At 53.5% G+C, this 19,785-nt stretch overlaps 1 protein-coding gene across 3 annotated transcripts in view; it reads right to left on the reverse strand.

Moving 5' to 3' along the window:
* The window catches only part of DHRS3 (dehydrogenase/reductase 3), a 1,035,619-nt gene that overhangs the window by 20,717 nt on the left and 995,117 nt on the right, over positions 1 to 19,785 (reverse strand). Inside the window, exon 1 of one of the 3 annotated variants that reach the window (XM_050788858.1) lies at positions 8,804 to 9,120. The exons of the other annotated variants lie outside the window; for them this stretch is intronic. The gene's annotated coding sequence lies outside the window, so the exon portion shown is untranslated. Of the gene's footprint in view, positions 1 to 8,803; positions 9,121 to 19,785 lie in introns of those variants that run through there. 3 annotated transcript variants of the gene reach the window in all.

Raw genomic sequence — 19,785 nt, forward strand, 5'->3', positions numbered from 1 at the left:
CGGAGTGCAGTGGCACAATCATGACTCACTGCAGCCTCCATTTCCTGGTGATCCTCCTACCTCAGCCTCCCAAGTAGCTGGGATCAGAGGTGCAAGCCACTACTCCTGGCTAATTTTTATATTTTTTGTAGAGATGGGGTTTTGCCATGCTTCCCAGGCTGGTCTCAAACTCCTGGGGCTCAAGCGATTCTCCTACCTCGGCCTCCCAAAGAGCTGGGATTACAGGAGTAAGCCACCAGGTCAATGGAAGTCAACAGGCTACACAGAGATGGGTGTCTCGTGCAGGATCACAGCTGACTGTCGTTTGCTTCTTTATATTTGTATAAGCAAAAAATATCTCTAAAGAACAAGTATTGTTATTTATGATCTTAAAAATAGAAAGTGGGGCTGGGTGTGGTGGCTCTGGAGGCTGAGGTGGGAGGATCACTTGAGCCCAGGGGACGGAGGCTGCAGCGAGCCAAGATTGCGCCACTGCACTCCAGCCTGGATGATGGAGAGAGACCCAGTCTCAAAAAAAACAAAAACCAAAAACCAAAACCAAACAAAAAACAACAGAGGGTGGAGTAAAAGCATCCCCATGGATCATTCCCCAAATAGATTCTTAACACACAGGTAACTTCACTCAATCCTGTGGGTACAACCCCTTGTCCCCCAGCCCCCGAGCAGTGCCCTTCAGGGGCCCTCATCCATTGTGAAGTGACTGTCTATTCACATCTCTCTTCCCATTGTTGAGTGACTGAGGGAGGGAGCCTGTCAGGGGATCCACAGCTCCCAGTTTCCACTCGCTCATTACACAGTGCTTTTGGCCCTGCATGTGCTGTCACGGCCATTTGGGGACTATATCCTGTCACTTAGAGGACAGGGACTAAATCTCTCAAATTCAGAGTTCTCCTGTGTCCCTACCTGGTGCCCTGCCCGGGCTGTTTTTCTCTGTTTCTAATGCCAAGGCTACTTATGGACTCCTATTCAACCTGCAAAACCCTGCTTGAATGCTCCCTCAGTCCTGAAGCCTCCCTGGCTGCTCTTTCCAGCCTCCTCACAACAACAACAGCGCCACCACTATACAATGGCCAAATCTGTTGAGCAGTTGCCATGGGTCAGACAGGGTGCTGAGTAAATGGATATGTTTTCTTCTTTAATCCTCACAACCCCTTGTGGTGGGTATGTTTACCTTCTCCATTTAATAGGCAAGCCTCAGACAGACAGTGACTCACCCAGGGTCATGCAGCTCATAACAGGAGATCAGCCTGACTCAGGATACCCATTCCTCACTGCTAACACTAGTGTTTGTTCAACCTCCACTAGTACATAGATGTGAGCATGCTGACTGGTGAACAGCCCTGTCTCTCCCATGAGCGTGCAAGGTCCTCCACGGAATCTTACTCATCGCGTAACCCCAGCATCCAGCATGGGCCAGGCACAAGAGTAAAAGCTCAGCTAACATCATCACAAGACACCAGCCCCAGGAGGCCCTAGATCAGAGGATACTGAGTACCTCTTCTCTACCCAGCCTTGCCTTCCTAGCCCAGAGGGGCTTGCACTAATGCTGGACTTGGCTTTCATTCCTGGAGTTCAGCTGCAGCACACCCTCCCACTGGTGACATGAGCCGGGTGGTCTCTGGGTGGGTCCCAGGAGGAGCATCTGTTTATAATTGGCAGCCCCGGAAAGATCTGAGACCCTGGGCAGGTCTTTGGCAGGCCGGCTCATGTCCCATGGGCCCGATGTTGTGGAGCTGGATCGGTGCTGACTTGGCTTCTCAGAGGGAAAGAAAATACCCACCAGAGACCCCAAACCACAGCAGGCTGGGCGGTGGGGTGGGAAGGTCAGTGTGGAGCGTGCACAGCTTTCTGCTCCTGGCCCCTCCAGCAGGAGTCTGTTAAAAATCCATCCCTGTGGTCAGATGAGAATGAGCAGGCAAGCAACATCCAGCTTGTAAGACATTAGGGTTAGGGAGGGGTGCTAGATAGCAGAGGATGAGTGTGAGCGTGGCATAGGTTACCACTGGAATTTCCCCCTTTCACAACCCTGCCTATTTCCAAAAGGAGAAACTCTATCTTGAGTAGAACAGCTTAGAACATGGGCTCCGGAGCCAGACTGCCTGGGTTCAATTCTTTAATACTTATGAATTACATGAACTTAACCTCTATGAATTAAGGTTTAAAACACCCACTCTTTTTTTTTTTTTTTTTTTTTTCTTTTTTTTACAGATGGAGTCTCGCTCTGTGGCCTAGGCTGGAGTGCAGTGGCACAGTCTCAGCTCACTGCCTCCTCTGCTTCCTGGGTTTGAGCGATTCTCCTGCCTCAGCCTCCCAAGTAGCTGGGATTACAGGTGTGCGCCACCACACCCAGCTGATTTTTGTATTTTTAGTAGAGATGGGGTTTCTCCATAATTCACCAACATGGTGAATCACAGGTGTGAGCCACTGCTCCCAGCCTAAAACACCCACTCTGAAGGGTAGTTGGGAAGATTAAGAAAGGGCACAATAAATGCCAGCTGTGGGCTGGATATGGTGACTCACCCCTATATTCCCAGCACTTTGGGAGGCCGAGGTGGGGGAATCGCTTGAGGCCAGGAGTTCAAGATCAGCCTGGGCAACATGGCAAGACGCTGTCTCTGTTTTTTAAAAAGCTAGCTGCCATTTTTATTATTGTTGTTATTATTATTATTAGCACAGCAACAGAAATAGATCCCCCTTTGCAGTAGAAGATCCACATACCCCGAAGGGGAAACGGTTGCCCGGAAGACCCCATCTGGGGCTCTCCGTCTTGCCTGCCCTAGGCACAGCCTTGACTGGGGTGAAACCACAGAATCTTGCTATCTCTTGGTTCCATCCTTCCACCTTACTTAGAAGGCTCTCCTTTGTCTATGCCCCCAAGCCTGAGAAGCAAGAGACCAGTCGTCAAAACTGTTCACCTGCAGAGCAAGCTGTGGAGGGATTTCTTAGGGAGGAAAGGTCTTCAAGCAGAGCCCCAAGGAACCCTGGGGGTCCTAGTGAGGAGCCTCTGGAGGTGCTGAGGGTAGGGTGGGGAGCAGGCAGACACCATCCCAGGCCTCTCCTCACTCCTGCCCCAGTCATCCAGAGTGGAGACACTTTAGGTTTCTAGAATAGTCATTTCATTTTCTTTGAGATGATGTTTCACTCTTATTGCCCAGACTAGAAGGCAATGGCACCATCTTGGCTCACTGAAACCTTCACCTCCCAGGTTCGAGTGATTCTCCTGCCTCAGCCTCCCGAATAGCAGGGATTACAGGTGCCCACAACCACACCCGGCTAATTTTGTATTTTTAGTAGAGACGGGGTTTCGCCATGTTGGTCAAGCTGGTCTCGAACTCCTGACCTCAGGCGATCCACCTGCCTCAGCCTCCCAAAGTGCTGGGATTACAGGCGTGAGCCACTGTGCCCGGCCTAGAATAGTCATTTCTACAAAGACTCTGTTGCTAAAGAAAAAAAAATAGTTGGAATGTGACTGAACCCTCAGCCTGTCCCTCTCCAGCACAGCCCTGGAAGGAAGCCTGCTTTCTCCGAATGGACCCCAGTGGGATCCCTCTAGCTGTCACCCATTGACAGTGCTGGCCTGTCACCTGGGCACACACAACAAGCCTACCAGCCCTTCTGCTTCTAGTGCAGATCCACTCTGATCACACTGATCCAAACCGATCCACAGTGATCAGGTACTGGCTTCCAGCATCTCCTTCCCAGACTTTCTAATCCTTTCCACCTTTTTTTTCCGGGAGGCCTGTTTTCCAGACTCTACACAATCCAGTCCGCATGCTGTCAGGTAAAAGGATGGGGACAGAGAGATCGCGCGATTCTGTGATTTTGCCCCACTCAAGGCTGTTTCTAGGGGAGGAGACAGACACAGAGCTTCAGAAGGGGATCTTCCAGGCAACCGTTACCCCAACAGGGTTCTAGATCTTCCATCAGCAAGGGGGATCTATTTCTGTTGCTGTGCTGATAAAAATAGTAACAGCTACTATTTATTGGGGTAGCCCTAGGTTTGTTACAGGTGCCCCACAGCCGACCCCAGGAGGTCAGAGGTGACAGAAGCCACTGGGCCTTTCAGGGACTTCGGCTAGGTCCTTATGTGTCCTTCCTGTTCCCGCACTGCTGAGCTGCTGAAGCCTAGACAGGTCTCTCCCACGTAGCCCTGCGAAACAGACTCCCTGGCTCCGGGCCCCTGTTTTGGCCTGCCGAGAATGTTTTGGCTACCGCTGGCTCAGCTGTTGGGGAAGATTGTGATGAAGCTCCTCAAATTAGATCAGCCCGCGGTGTTGCCCTCCCACAAGGCCCTGACCGCAACCTGGAGCAGGGCAGAGACTTCCTCCAGGCGGGCGTCCAGCCTGGAACCGGCCCGCTTGGGAAGCACAGGAATGACAGCAGCTCTGACATGCACGCGGGGCTCACTAGCTGGCCACGCCGCCTCAGCATGGGTGCCGTGGGGCGTCTAGTCCTCTGTCAGCTCCAGAAGGGCTCATACCGGAGAAAACTGATACACGAAGGGGCTATGTAATTCCAAGTGGTAAGCGGTAGAGCCGGAACCTCAACTTAAGCAACCTGTGCCCTTTGCCGCTGACTTCGCCTGCGGGAGCAAAGTGACCCCACGAAACAACATGTCCATTCAGTGCACAGGTACAGTGAGCAGATGCCATGTGCCAAGGACTGGACAGAAAGGTGTCCACCTCCCGGGGAACGAGGGAAAGGTGCGGTCATCCTACGGTCTTGATGACCAAGTGGTTATTGAAAGGCGTGACAGAGATGCTCCTTGCCCCTCTGCGAGGACACCGGGGCTCTGATGGGGCTCAGGTGGGAGGACAGGTGAGGACAGAAGCTGTTCTGAGCACAGGTCACCACAGTGCCCAGGGCTGGTTGCTGTGAGGGGTACGGGGTATGCCTGGAACACCCTTGGTCTCCAAGTGGGTGGGGTGGGACTGTGGCAAGCACTCACCGCCACCACAGTGAACAATCTGTGTTTACTACAGGCTGGGTCCTGCTCTGGGCTCTTAGACTGAGTCCTCTTGGCTGCCGGGGGGTGGTACGGTCGGCTGATTAGTGTCCCCTGAGAAGCTGAGTCCAAGTCCTAACCCTCTGTACCTGTGAATGTGACCTTATGCAGAAAAAGGGTCTTTGTAACTGAGTAGCTGTAATTGAGTTGGGGATCTCAAAGTGAGATCATCCTGGGTTGGGGTGGGCTCTGAATCTAAGGACTAGTGTCCTCATGAGAGACAGAACAGAGACATACACAGAGGAGAGGAAGGCTGTGTGAAGACGGAAGCAGAGACTGCAGTGAGGCGGCCACAAGCCACGCGATGCCAGGAGCTGCCAAGAGCCACCAGGAGCTGAAAGAGACAAGGAAGGATCCTTCCCTAGAGTCTGGGAGGGAGTGGGGTCCTGCTGACACCTGGAGTTCGGACCTCTGGTACCCAGAGCTGGAACTGTGAGAGCAGCTCTGGTGTTTTGGACCACGCAGCTCGTGGTCATTTGTTGTGCCATTGACACTGTGCTGACCTGCGCCCAAACTAACACAAATGGGCGGCTGCATTATCTTCATTCGATGGAGGAGGCCAAGCAAGGCCCAGCCCCAGGCTCCCGAGGCTGGAAGCGACAGAAGCTGTGTCCCCTCCACACCATTCCGTGTTTTCAGATGCCCAGCTCTTTTTAACCTCTGAAGCCTCTTCACTGTCCCGCATTAACTGTTTTCTCTCACCGTATGCCCACTCCACCACGCACCCTGTCAGCCTGACCTCTGAAATCCAGAGGCTTCTCACCACTTCTCGCCGCCTCCACGGCTGCTCCTCAGGGCCCTGCCTCAGTGCCCCTCACTGGGAGCACAGGTGGATCCCTCACCTGATCCCAACAGGTCACCCGGCTCCTACCTTTGCCCCAGGGCCCCTGCCTCAGTCTGTTCTCAACAGAGCAGGCAGAGATCCTTCTAGAATGTGTCAGACCACGTTACCCTGCTCATGACTACTGATGGCTGCCCATCTCACAGACTGGAATCTAGTGTTTACTGGAATCGCAGGCCCTTCCTGGTCTGCCCCATCCCTTGTCTCCTCCCTCCTAGGTCTTGGCCCTACAGAAGCACTGGCTCCCCTCTACCTCAGGGCCTTTGCACCAGCTTCTCTCTGTTCTCTTTCCCCAAGTATCCCTCTCCTTGTAGGGCACCCTCTCTTCTTTTAAAAAAATTATTATGATTATTATTATTTGTAGAGATGGGGGTCTCACATTGTTGTCCAGGTTGGTCTTGAACTCCTGGCTTCAAGTGATCCTCCTGCCTTAGCCTCCCAAAGTGCTGGGATTACAGGAGTGAGGTACCACACCTGGCCACCTTCTCATAGGTTCTGCTCAAGGGTCTCTTTACCCAAGAGGTCTTTATGTAAAATGCCCCAACCCCACAGACACCAGCTCTGATTTGATTTCTACCCTTCTTTGATTTCCTCCTTCCCAGTTGCTGAGACAGGCACGTCTTCCCCTGCGACGAGCACCTCATGTTCTTGAGGACACTCCTTCAAACACTAAAAACACGCCCTGCCAAGAGCCAGTACGTGACAACTGAGCAGTCTCCACCTCATCCCTGGGTGTGATTCTTGCGAAACTTTTTGGTTCTGGGACCACTCAGAAAACCCTCCAGGGAAACTGTCACAAAAGCTGACTCGGGGCGGGCAGAACACTGTTCACTCCCAGCCAGAAATCCATGGGCTGATGTTTCTTTTCACAAACATCCGCAGCCCACAAGACTGGCCGGGGCTCCACCTCCATCTGACTGCCCAGCGCTGCACTTGGCAAAACACGGAGGCAGAGAAACTCAGGCTAGAGTTCATGGCTGGTGCCTCACCACCTTTGCCCTTTTCCCCCACTGGACCTCTTGCTGCAAAGTGCTGGGTGACCTTGGGGTGGGGGTGCCAAGGAGGGGAGGGAAGAGCCAGCATCTACAGACCACCCTTCCCTCACAGCACACCTCTCCAGATTACTGTCCAGTGGGGGGGGTTCAAATTTGGACAATCTAAGTAACTCATGCAGGTTGCACTACTAGAAGTTTCAAAGCAAGTCTTGGACTCCAAAGGGAAGCTCTTTTAACAGCCCTGTCCTGCCTCATTCATTCATTCATTCATTCATTCATTCATTCATTCATGGAGTATTTGTGGAATTGTGTACACCAGGCACTTTGGAGGCCCTGGGATCCAGCGGGGAATACATTTATCCCACTTGCGGAGTTTGCTTATGTGTAAGTCCGGGGACGACGAGCATGAACACCTGTTCACAGGAATGAATGACTGTATATTAAGTAGAGGTGGCTAGAAGTGCATGGGAGGAACACATAGCTTTGTAGGGGGTTGGAGGGAGTGATTATGGGGTGCGAGTGGTATTTAGATGGCAGGATGCAGGGAAGTCCTCTTGGTTAAGGTAACATTTTGGAAGAGACCTGAGGGAAGTGAAGGAGGGAGTGATACAGACTTGTGGAAGAAGAGCATCCCTGGTGGAGGGAACAGCTGGTGCAAAGGCCCTGGGGTGGGAATGAGCTTCCCCAGCACACAGACCAGTGTGGAAGAGCAAGCGGGAGATACCAGCCACAGCAGGACTTTGAATTCTATTCTGAGATGGGGTAGATTGGGAGGTTGTAAGCAGAGAAACAACAGCCTCTGACACGAAGCTGGAAGGGGCTGGGCTGGGGTGCTTAGGTGATGGGAGAAGAGGAATTCCGGACGGCTGCAGAGCTGGGTGCTAGAGAAAGTGAGCTTCCCAGATGACCCCAGAGCGTTTGGCCTGAGAAAATGGAAGAATGGGGTTGCCGTTCCCTGAGCCCCAGCGCCTCCCTCTCCAGGAGGGTTGGCTCTGGCAAGCCCCAGGTGTGCGGGAAGAGAATCCCAGGTCCGTTCAGCCTCCAGAACAATTGCTTTACGCAGGGGGAGGGGGAGGGGAGGCGGTGAGCGAGAAAGCAGTTCCAGGTGGCAAGGGCAGCTCCCGCGGAAGACGCTGCGCCAGCGCCGGGGACCCACCTCGCGCAGCGGGGTGAGCCCAGTTTCCAATAACAAAGTGCCCGGGCCGTCCCAACCCTGGCCCTGACAGCTAACGAGCTGCAGCCGGCTCTGTGCGCGGCCGGGAGGCCAGCCTGGCTCACATGATGGCGTGAGGGGGTGGCAGGAGGAGCCGCCAAGCCTCAGCGGGTCGGGCAGGAAGTCTTTCTGAAAGTGGGCCCAGGGGCGGGCGCGGGGCGGGGCCGCGGGGGTCCCAGGAGGGGCTGGGCGGGGCTGGGCGGGGCTGCAGTGCTGGGTGGGGATCGGGCTGGGATCCCAAGCGGCGGATGGGAAAGGGGTGGAAAGGGGATGGGAAGGGGCGGGAGATAGATGGGGAGGGGGTGGGGCGAGGCTGGGGTCCTGGGTACAGACTGGGAGGCGACTGGGTGGAGCGGGTGAGGAGGGGGCCAGTTGGTGTCCCGGGAGCAGATAGGGAGGGCTTTGCGGGGAAAGCGGGGGAACAGGTTGGGGTCCTGGGCCGGGCTGCGAAGGAAGGCCGAGGTGGGGTCAGGGTACAGATGGGGGGCAATGGTACAGGCTGGGGGCTGTGGAGAGGAGCTGGGTTGGGACTCCGGGTGCAGATGGGGAAGGGGCAGGGTAGGTGGCTGCAGAAGGGGGCTGGGTTGAGGTCTCAGGTGCAGACAGGGAGGGGCTGGGCGGAGGGGGTGAGCAGGGGAGCCTGGCTGGAGGCCGGGGCGCTGCTGGGGTCTCCCTCCCGCCCCGGGACCGCCCGCTCTTGCCCAGACCCGTCGGTAAACAGACGCCGTGATGTCACGGGCGCCGCTGACCTGTGGCTGAACCCGGAGCTGTAAATGAGATGCAAGGTGCCAGCAGCCTCCGGCCGCAGGGCCTACGAGCCACACGCGCTCCTCCGCCGGCCCGAGGTTACCCCAGCTGCACACACGGACAGGACGCTGCAAACGCCACCAGACATTGCAACACGCAGCCAGTCTGCTGGCCGCCGCGTGAACCGTCCCGGCAGCCCTCGCCGTCTCCCTGGCGGGCACCCGCCTCCCTGGAGCGGCCTTGCTCCCCCGGAGCACCCCTGGGGTTGGCAGCTCCCACCCCTCCGGGGGCAGCCTCTCCACTAGGGTCTCTGTCTCCGCTTCCCCCAAGGAGCCTCTAAACCCGAGGGCTGGGCCTCCAGGGTCAGCTTTGGGTTTTCGTGGGAAGAGACTGGGGAGGTGCCTGCCTTTGCTCCGGGCTTTCTGGGAAGCTCATTACTTCTCCCTTGCAAAGACTGGATGGGGGGTTGCGGGGATGGTTTCCAGGTATAAAGAGGTATGAAGTGTCCCGTTGGCCGCGCACCGCCCCTCCCTTCCGAAGCAGGGGGCCTGTTTATCCCGCGGAGCTCCCAGAGCAGCCCTGGACCGCACTAACTTGGCAGCCAGCGCTCAGAGCTGAGAGCCTGCACTGCCCTTTGGAATGAAAAGCAGCCTGGTTGGGGCCTCAAGGAATCTGCTCTGGAGTTGATTTGCTGTGTGACTTTTGGATGAGTCACTTGGCATCTCTGAGCTTCACCATCTCCATCTGGGGAAGCGGGGAAAACTGAAACTGGCCTCCCTGTGCTGGTGTGGGGAAGGTCAACAGTGCAAGAAAATGCTCACCAAGCCGCAGGGCTGGTCAGAAGCCTCAGGCGCAGGGGACCTGGCACTGCGAGAACTTGGAGACCCTCAGAGAAACCAAGGCTGCCCTTCTCCTCACCCACTGCCCCCCCCAAAACTGGGCCTCTGGGTTTATTGTGAGAAGCTGGGGTGACCAGGTCTTAGGGATGAATAGTCCCCCCTGGCTTGAGGAGACCCCCATTGACTCCTCTACTTGGACCCCATTAACTAATGACCACCCTGCCTTGTGGGGGGTGGGGAACGTACAAATGACCCCAGGTCTCCTCCCGCCCTAGAGGGAGTCTTACTCTGTCACCCAGGCTGGGGTGCAGTGGCGCGATCTCAGCTCACTGCAACCTCCGCCTGCCAGGTTCAAGCGATTCTCCTGCCTCAGCCTCTCAAGTAGCTGGGATTACAGGCGCCCACCACCACCCCTGGCTAATTTTTGTATTTTTAGTAGAGATGGGGTTTCATCATCTTGGCCAGTCTGGTCTCGAACTCCTGACCTCAAGTGATCCACCCACCTCAGTCTCCCAAAGTGTTGGGATTACAGGCATGAGCCACCACTCCTGGCCTGAAATAACCCCAGATCTGTAGCAAGTACCCCTGGAGTGCAACAAGGCACAGCTGAACTCCAGCCCTGATTCCAGCTTCTCCTTCGCTGAAGTTAATCTTTACGCCCTTCTCCCTCACATCCCTCTGCTTTCTTGTCTTTGCAGCACTTAGTGATTATCTGAAGCGATCGTGGTTCTTTGTTTGCTTGGTTTTTGTCTATTTTCCCCATTCTGAAACACACAACGCTCTCTAGAACGGAGGCACTCCGAGGAATTTCCAGACCTGGCTTGGTAATCAGGTGCACAGTGACCATGTGAATGAATGAATGAAATAGTTTTGCCTCTTCTGTGAAACATTAGTAACTTCCCTTTGAGGGGATCTTCGGAGGGATGAAATTGACAACTTGTGTGGTATGGCTATTGTTAGGACCAGCCACATTAATTCGCAGAGTCCCTTGTTCAAAAATTGTAAAGAATTTCAAGATGGTGACAGCAAAGCCTCAAACCAAGTATAGGGTGTTTCTGAGTGCAGGGCCCAGTGAGAATCCCTGGGTCACACCCAGGAAGCCAGCCCCAGCCATCACACAGAGGGTGCCCAACAGAAACACCCAGTGGGACCTCGTGCCAAGTCACAAGCCTTCCACGCTCCCCTGGACAGCAGGAAACACAAACACAGCTCCAGGAGAGCCACTCCAGGGAGAATGTATCACACATCCCTGGCAGACAGGTGACACCTGGCAAACTAAAAGTTGCCCACACATCCAGTCTCTACATGTGCAGGGGCGGTAGACATGGCAGCGTATTAGCTGTAGGGGAAAGAGGAGTAATAACAACAGGTAACCTGGGCGACATGGCGAAAGCGTGTCTCTACTAAAAATACAAAAGTTAGCTGGGCGTGGTGGTGCGCGCCTGTAGTCCAAGCCAATCGGGAGGATCATGTGAGCCTGGGAGATTGAGGCTGCAGTGAGCTGAGATGGCACCAATGCACTCCAGCCTGGGTGACAGAGTGAGACTCTGTCTCAACAAGTAAAATAAAAATAACGACTGTCCTCATCATAATTAGCATTTATTTAGGAGCTTCTCTGAATTCAACAGTGAGGTTTACGGCCCCTTATCCTCCGTTCTAGAATCCAAAAAGCTCTAAAATCCTAATTTAATTTTGACACATGCATTTAGAGCAAACCCTAACTGGAACCATCATGAGGCTACTTCTGGTCTCTTTATCCCACTGTGGTGACTATCACTGTGATTACGGGTGGCTGCCCTAGGCCTTGCTGTGGGTGTCACTAGGTATATGGCCTATGTGCTGGATTGCATTTCTAACGTCCAAAACATCAGACCTATGAGACACAGCTAGCCTTAAGGGTTTCAGATAAGGGTCTGTAGACTTGAACTCGGCTTCTTTTTAGAGATAAGGCACTGAGACCCTGGAAGTATAAGTAATCGGTCAAGAGCAAAGCCAGGAACTAGCTGAGCAGAGACCCTCAAACCGAGTGGCGGTACCTCTCGGAGCTGCTAGCAGAAGTTAAGAATTCAGCTCTTGTTTTAGTAAAGGAAAGAAACATTTTACTGGAGTATCTCAGCATCTCCCTTATACTCCAACATGAAATTCAGAGGTCACTGAGCTGGTAGGCTCAATCACACACCAGTCTGATGTGTCCCAGGGAGACCTTCAGCTAATTAAACATAATTTATGGACCAGCCTCTAAGGACAAGCCTTAAATTACTTGCAAGCTGTGCCAAGGTAGCTATCCTACAGGCTATTAATTAGGAATCAGTTTAATCTCTGCTAGGACGAAGGTCAACTGCCTTGGAGTTGACCCTTCCGGCTGACTGATCTCATGCTGTCAGGCTGTGGCTCTGGGCCCAGAGGGCCAGGGTATTCAGGGGAAGTGGGACATTCAATGGGAAATAGCCAGGCCAGCACACCCTGCAAAGACCAGGATGCTGGGAGAAAAGCCAGGCCCTTGGCCCATGGGGCCAGGTGAGGCAGGAATTTTCCCAAGCACCAGCCCCACAGAAAGTGATTTTCAGCGGTTCTCAGAGAGCATCACTTCCCTCCAACATCAGAGAATTCTGTGGAAAATCAGGCTTCTGTCACCTTCCATTAATGTGGGCTGGTCATGCAGCCTATAGAAAGGACTGGTCACACATCCTGTAGAAAGCCTTCAGTGGCTCCCTAGCAGAGCTCCCAGTCATGTCCAGACTTCACCCCACAACCACCAGGCTCTGTGAGGTGTGACCCTGTCCATCTCTCTCCACTCCCTGCTCACACTTGGTTCTGGCCAGGCCAGGGTCTTTTTCCCAAAGGAAACAAACGCTCTCGTCTCCCATTTTCTAGCTCTGCTCTTTCCCTCTGCCTGGGATATTTTCCTTCTGCTGCTTCCATCTCATCCTTAATGCCTCAGCTTAGACCCCAGTCCTAGGCACAGCCAGGTTTCCTTTCCTGGAAGGCAGACTGCCTAGATTTTAATCCCATGGCTACCTGGGCTATGTGACCTCGGGCAAGTATTTAACCTCTCTGAGCCCTAGTATTTCCATCTTTAAACTGGGAACTGTGACTGTGTCATAGGGTTGCTCTGAGGAGTAAATCAGATTGTCCATGTAAATTGTTTAGCACGTGGGTAGCACTTTATTAACAACAAAGACGGGTTGAAAGCCCCCGTCTGTGCTTGTAGCTGCCTCCAGCCATGGTTTGCCCTACCAAGGCACCCATCCCCACCAGGGTCACTGCAGGCTACTGGTCCATCTCCCCAGCAAGACTGCAGATGGGTGTCTTTTTCCCTTGCCATACCTGTGCAATGTCAACCATGTCCTTGTGACGAGGGAAAGCCCCTCTCCCCCAAATGCCCTTCGCTTCTGTCAAATCCACCCTGCGGGAAGCCATCTGGGACGATTCAGTTTTCTCTCCTGTGGAGCACCTGCCCACCCAGGTGGGGCACAATTAAGGTCCCCTGTTTTGGTTTTGTTCTCCAAGGACAAGCCCTCCCCGATGACCAGCTGCACTGCCAGTTGCTCTACAGCAGGGACTGTGACATCTTCCCCTTCCTGTGTGAGCTTTGTGCTCAACAGGTGCTCAGGACAGACCCAACCCATATTTTTCATCCCCTGCCACCATGTTCAATAATCTCCTGGAATCTTCCCAAGGTCCCTCCCTCGGAGGCTGGGATTTGTACTGCCACTTTACAGATAATGAGACTGAGGCTCGAGAGTGTAGCTGACTGAATGACGCCCGTTCTCCGAGACGCCCATGTTTTAATTCCCAGAACCTATGAATCTGTCACCTCCTATGGGAAAAAGGAATTCAGGTTGCAGCTGGAATTAAAAGGGCTAATCAGCCAACTTCAGATAGATTGTCCTCGATTCTCCGAGAAGGCCCCCTGTAACCACAGTAGACAAGGGAGGCAGAGAATCACATGGAGATGTGACTAGGATATGACTGGTTGACTCTGAAGATGGAGGGGCCATCTTCAAAGTGGCTATGAGCCAAGACATGCAGCTAGCTCCTAGAAGCTGGAAAGGGCAAGGAAATGGATTCTCCCCTAGAACCTCACGCAGGAGCGCAGCCCTGACCCCTTGATTTTAGCCCAGTGGGACCCGTGTCAGACTCCTGCCCTCTAGAATTGGAAGGGAGTAATGTGTGTTGCTTTAAGCCACTAAGTTTGTGATAATTTGTTACAGCAGCAACAGGAAGCTGATCTAGAGGTGCCAAGGGATGGGTCCAAGGCCTCCAGCCAGAAGAGCTGGGATTGAAACCTGAATCTGCCTACTTCAAAGTCTACAGTCTCTGAAAGGCACAGCGTCTCCTCCCCAAATGAACCTATCAACAGCACTTATGAATAAAACAAACACAACAAGCCATTCCCGCCTTAATGAAATGCCCTGGAGACTTTGGTGGAGAGTGCAGTTATGATCTGTAGCCTCATCATCATGGCCAACACTTACTGAGCACTCGCTTTGTGTCTCTGAACTTTAAATGTATTACCTCATTTAATCGTCATTTGACAGGTGAGGAAACGGAGGCTCAGAGAGGTCCAGTAACTTGCTCAAGGTCACACAGCAAGTGAACAGAAGAGCCAGCATATGAACTTTGGTGTGGTTGACTCCTGAACTCAAAATCTGAATCTCTATGCTTTACTGGCTCCTTGAGAAAGAAAGAACCGCACATCTGTGTGTGTGTATGCGCACGCGCGCGCACACACACACACACATACACACATACGAACATTTCCACTGACTTGAAGGCTCAGGAGACATCCCCAAAGCCAAGGCATGGATCTGCTGGCTGAGGAGGTATGAGCCCTTGGAGGGCACCATGTGCCCAGTCCACACTGACCTTGTGTCTTGCCATCCCTGAAGGACCCCGGACCCCGTCTCCTCTGCTGTGTGCTCACAGGGAAGTGGCCCGGAAAGGCCAGGTCAGACTCTTAATTCTTTGGCAACTGGGATGTAAGAACATGGGCCGTGCAGCCAAGGGTGGACAGAGGCCATGTGGGTGTGTCTGGCAGGACTGCCTGCCTGCATGAAGGTCACGCCGCCCTTTACAGTCACACTGGCCCCAGCTCCCCACGGTGACCTGCTGCCAGGCCTGTGAGAGGGGCTACTGCTTGCTGGGCTGGGGGAGCTCTAAAAGGACTCCAGGCCGGGTGCAGTGGCTCACGCCTGTAATCTCAGCACTTTGGGAGGCCGAGGCGGGCGGATCACAAGGTCAGGAGATTGAGGTCATCCTGGCTAACACGGTGAAACCCCGTCTCTACTAAAAAAGTACAAAAAATTAGCTGGGCGTGGTGGCAGGCGCCTGGAGTCCCAGCTACTCAGGAAGCTGAGGCAGGAGAATGGCGTGATCCCGGGAGGCGGAGCTTGCAGTGAGCCAAGATCGTGCCACTGCACTCCAGCCTGGGCGACAGAGTGAGACTCTGTCTCAAAAAAAAAAAAAAAAAAAAAAAAGGACTCCACAGACCCCCCCACCAACTTGGAAGGACCCGATATCCTCTCTGTTCTGCTCCCTGCCTGCAGCTGGAGGGGAGGGAGAGCGGACCTCTCGTACCTGTGAACCGTGACCTAGCAAAGGGCTTCGTTTCCTCTCATATCACAGTGGCCTTACATCGTCTAGAAAAGGTTCCAAAGTCAGTCTGTTGACAACTTGCTGGATTTCGGTGGCTGAGCATTTTGCCTCTTTGAACTACAATCTCCTTGAAGGCAGAGATTTTAGCTCAACCCAGAAAAGTCCATTCTATCTTTTTTTTTCTTGAGGAGATAGAGGTGGGTAAGGCATCAGTAAACGACCTCACAAGGTCTGCAGGATGAGATCTGGAGGGCTGCCTCATACAGGCAGGCCTGGCTCTCCCGGCTCTTTCCCTGTGGCACGACTGAAAAACGAATGTTGTCCTTCCACAAGAAGGTGTACTGGACCCCTTGCTCCTGCTCATGGTACCCCCATCTCCCCTGCAGAGAAGCCCACTTCCCAACTCCCAAACCGTATGGCTTGGTTGGGGCTGGTATACCCTGGCTCAGAGTCTGGCCGTGACTCCCAGCTGGCCAAATACAGCACCATTTCCTTGGTTCAGGCTCACCCCGTCACTGCCAGAGAGACCCAATTCCTGGACCCTTCCAGGACTTCTGGGCAAAGAACACCTACCTGCCTGTCTACTCGAATGGGAGCTGGGAGGGTGACGTTACCAGCAGCAGGGGGCAGGTGTGAGCAGCCCCGTGGCAGAGAGGTCTGCTTAAAGGTGAGGGGAGAGAGAAGTTCGCCTGAGTCCTGACGGCACTGGTCCCTGGAGACGTGCCCGAAGTCAGCCCTACCCAGGGAGTTCTGGTCCCGTGAGTCAATAAACCAATCAGCGCAACACCTCCAGAGCCCCTATCAGGAAAGCGGGAGGTGATGTTTTTGACCCATGTAGACTGTCTGGCTACAGACTCCACTAGCGGCCATCAGCGCCATCTCTTCCGTGAAGGTATCAACCAAGAGGCAAGACTCATTGGTTACAAGCAGACATCCTGGGGTCCAGTCCTGCTGGGTCATTTACTAGCTGTGTGATTCTAACTTACTGACCCTCAAGAGTCCTGTTGGTAAGAGGAAGATGATAACAGCACCCACGCTGGAAGGTTACTTCGAGGAGTAAATGACCTTGTGACATGTCAGGGCTTAGAACAGTCCCTGGCACATAGTAGGTACTTGGTAATCACTGGCTCTAACTAGCTACATGGGTTGGTCATGCATTTATTCAGGCAACAACCGTTTATTAAGTATCTACTGTGGGCCAGACACTGTGCCAGTTGCCAGATACTTGGTGAGTGAGGAGGGCATGCCCCCTGCCCCTGTGGATATCAACAAGCAGCCACAAAGCGTGGTGAGTTGCTATGGTAACCCCAGACTTTGGCCTCACTGCAGCCCAGTCCTGCCCAATTGAGCTACTTGGACGCAGAGATAAAAATGACTAATGTCTTGGGTGGGGGAAGTTGGATGGTTGTGGGGGTTGGGCAGCCAGGACCAGAGAGGAGACCGTACCCCTGACCAGCCTCAGCCCCTGGGTTGCAGAAAGGCCCATGTTGGACCAGCCCCTGCCTGGGAAGATACGGGCTGTGCCACGGGTCATCTCAACACGGGTGAGGCCTTGGGTGGAAGGGAGATGGCCAGACTCCCTGTAGGGAGTGGTTCCCTCCCACAGACTTCTAGAAAGGGTCAAGGGCTCCAATTCCCCTGAGGGCTTCTGTGGCAGGGGCAGAACTCTCCCCTTCCTGGGGGAGTCCCAGAACCAGGGTGAGTCAGGCCAGCGGGTTTTTTGCCTTTTGTCCCTGGCGTCCTGCAGAGCGTCTGGTCTAATACGCAGAAGGAGAAGGGCTGGAGCAGGGGGTATCCACCGCCCTTCACCCCCACGGCCATTGCCCCAACTGGAAGGAGTGGTTGTCTCTTGCAAACGCTCTCGCAGTCACCCAGGAGGTGATAGGAGCTATTTCACTAAATTTCCACATCTTCATTTTTCAGATGAGGGAACCAAAGCCCAGAGAGAGAGAGTTGCTCGCCCAGTGACAGCAAGTCACTGGGGGGCCCCTCCTAATCTACGGCGTTAGGAACGAATTTCCAACAGCCCTGGCCGGCACTATAAATTGCATGAGTGCACTGGCCAGAGCCGGCCTCTACTGCCCAAAAGATTTTGGCCGCTGTGACACTGCCCATGGGCCAGGTCTGGGCTTTGGGGCTGAGGTTGTTAAGGCACACTCTCCCAGGGCTGGGTGCTTTGGAGGCAGGGAGGGCCAGGCAGTAGCCTCCTGTGTCCTTTCTGGCAAATGGATTTGGGCTGAGTCCCCTTGGAGAGGCTGTCTCAGCCCTGGTTGGGTATTCAGGGTTTCTAGCTTGTGGGCACCTCGGTGGTAGAGGAGGTGCCCAAGCTGAGGGCAGAGCAGGGTCTGGGGTTCCACATGTCTGGGGTGGGAGTGTGGGTTCCTCTGCTGAGGGGCAAAGGCCCAAGCGAACTAGAGGGCATTTGGTCCAGAAGCCACAGCACCTTGGGTCAAAGAGCCAAAGGTGGAGGTGTCATTAAAGAGGGGACATCCAGCAAATCCAAGAAGGGTCCATCCAGGAGAGGGAGTGGGCTGAGTCATTTCCTTGAAGCATCATTTTCAAGCCTTATTTTTTTCCTTTAGAACAATGACTTTCTTTCAAAACGCACACCAAAATCTTAACATGGAATTGTAAGCCACAAAACAGAGGTGACAACACTGACCTAGTCCACAGGAAGCAGGGGTCCCTCAGAACCCATCCTGCTCCATCTCCCACTTGGCCCCACCTTCTTGGGGCCTCTAGGGTGCTCTGGAACCCAGTTTGAAAACCTGGACCTTGCACCTCAGCTGGTGCTGAGGTCTGCGTGGGGACCGCGCGGCTTGGAGGCTGGTAGAAGTGGTTGGGAGAGGTGGGACGCAGACAGGAGACCGTGTTCCCTAGGAGGCCATTTCAGTGTGGACAAGATCATCATACGCTTCACTCATCAAAATCCCCGAAAGGCTGCCGAAAAGGGGATTTAAGGTCACATTCCTTTAAGTAGGGATGGCCAATGGGGTAAGAAAGACTGGGGTCCAGTGGCCTTCACCAGGCTGACCACTGGTGGCCTTAAGCACCAAGCCACACGTGTGTACTCTCCACCCTGAGCTTGCCCTGCCTTCTGTGTCACAGGATACCAGGGCATTCCCTACCTCTCACACGAGCCCTCGCCCTGGGCCTGCATCTCAGCCTGTAGGACTTGGATGGGTTTTGATTGTATCTAGTCCAAGCCTTCTTAACCCAGAGTCTAGGATAGGTGACAGGTGTACATGCCCCCTTAAAAGTACAAAACTTTCAGTTGCACCTTCTTCCTGGGATAGAGCTCATATTTTCTTCAGACACTTGGAGGGCTCTACAACCAGCAAAAAAATTGAGAGTTACTGCAACCCCCTCAGTTGCCACCTCCTTCGAGAAGTCTTCTAAGATTTTCCTTAATTTACAGTGATCAAAGCTCTCAGGCCACGCAGAGCTCAGTGACCTCGGGCTTAACTGGAGGGAGCTGTCACTCACTGTCTCCTCTGCGGCTGGGTCTCTGCGTGTTAAGACGTCACACTGGTTGTCAAATGAAAGAAATTCAACTGTGCTATTCCCAAGCTTGTCAGTTTACTCTTTAAAAGAAACCCTGATAACTGAGGACTATTTTATTCCTTTGGCAAGTCTCCCATTCATTGTATGCAAATACTGCTACTCAGTGCTCTAAACGATGTTTGTGTAAAAGCCGATTTCACTACATCCCTGCCCGCATCCTGTTGACTCACTCACTGCTTATCACAGCTCTCTCCAGAACCCTCTGTGTACTAAGCCCCATTACTTAACAGCTTGTCTCTTGACCTCTCCATGACCCTGAATGAGGCAGGCCAGGCCAGGCTGAGATTATTTGTTGCAGTGGGAAAAGATGGAGGGTTGAAGCTGGGAAGCCTGGGTTCAGAATCTGCCCTCAGCGACGTGTCCCAGGATGGCCACTTCACCTGGATCTCAGAAATGTGCGCTGGTGGCCGGGCATGGTGACTCATGCTTGTAATCTCAGCACTTTGGGAGGCCGAGGTGGGCAGATCACAGGTCAAGAGACATAGACCATCCTGGCCAACATGGTGAAACCCCGTCTCTACTAAAAATATAAAAATTAGCTGGGTGTGGGGGCGCACGCCTGTAGTCCCAGCTATCGGGAGGCTGAGGCAGGAGAATTGCTTGAACCCGGGAGGAGGTGGAGGTTGCAGTGAGCCAAGATCGCGCCACTGCATTCCAGCCTGGGCGACTGGCGAAACTCCATCTCAAAAAAAAAAAAAAAAAAAAAAAGAAGAAGGTCGACAATGAATGTGCAAAAGCACTGTGCAGTCATGTAGAGTACCAAGTCACGTGGGTTACCATCGTCACACACATTGCCACAGCCACGTACAGTGCCACAGCCTTGTATATTACCATGGTCATGTACAGTATCAGTCTTCTATATTACCACGGTTATGTACAGTATCAATCTGGTATATTACCATGGTTATGTACAGTATCATTCTTGCATATTACTATGGTCTTATAGAGTACCCATCTTGTATATTACCAAGGTCATGTACAGC

This window comes from Macaca thibetana, chromosome 1, assembly GCF_024542745.1.
Source record: "Macaca thibetana thibetana isolate TM-01 chromosome 1, ASM2454274v1, whole genome shotgun sequence".
In the NCBI taxonomy this organism is placed as follows: domain Eukaryota; kingdom Metazoa; phylum Chordata; class Mammalia; order Primates; family Cercopithecidae; genus Macaca; species Macaca thibetana.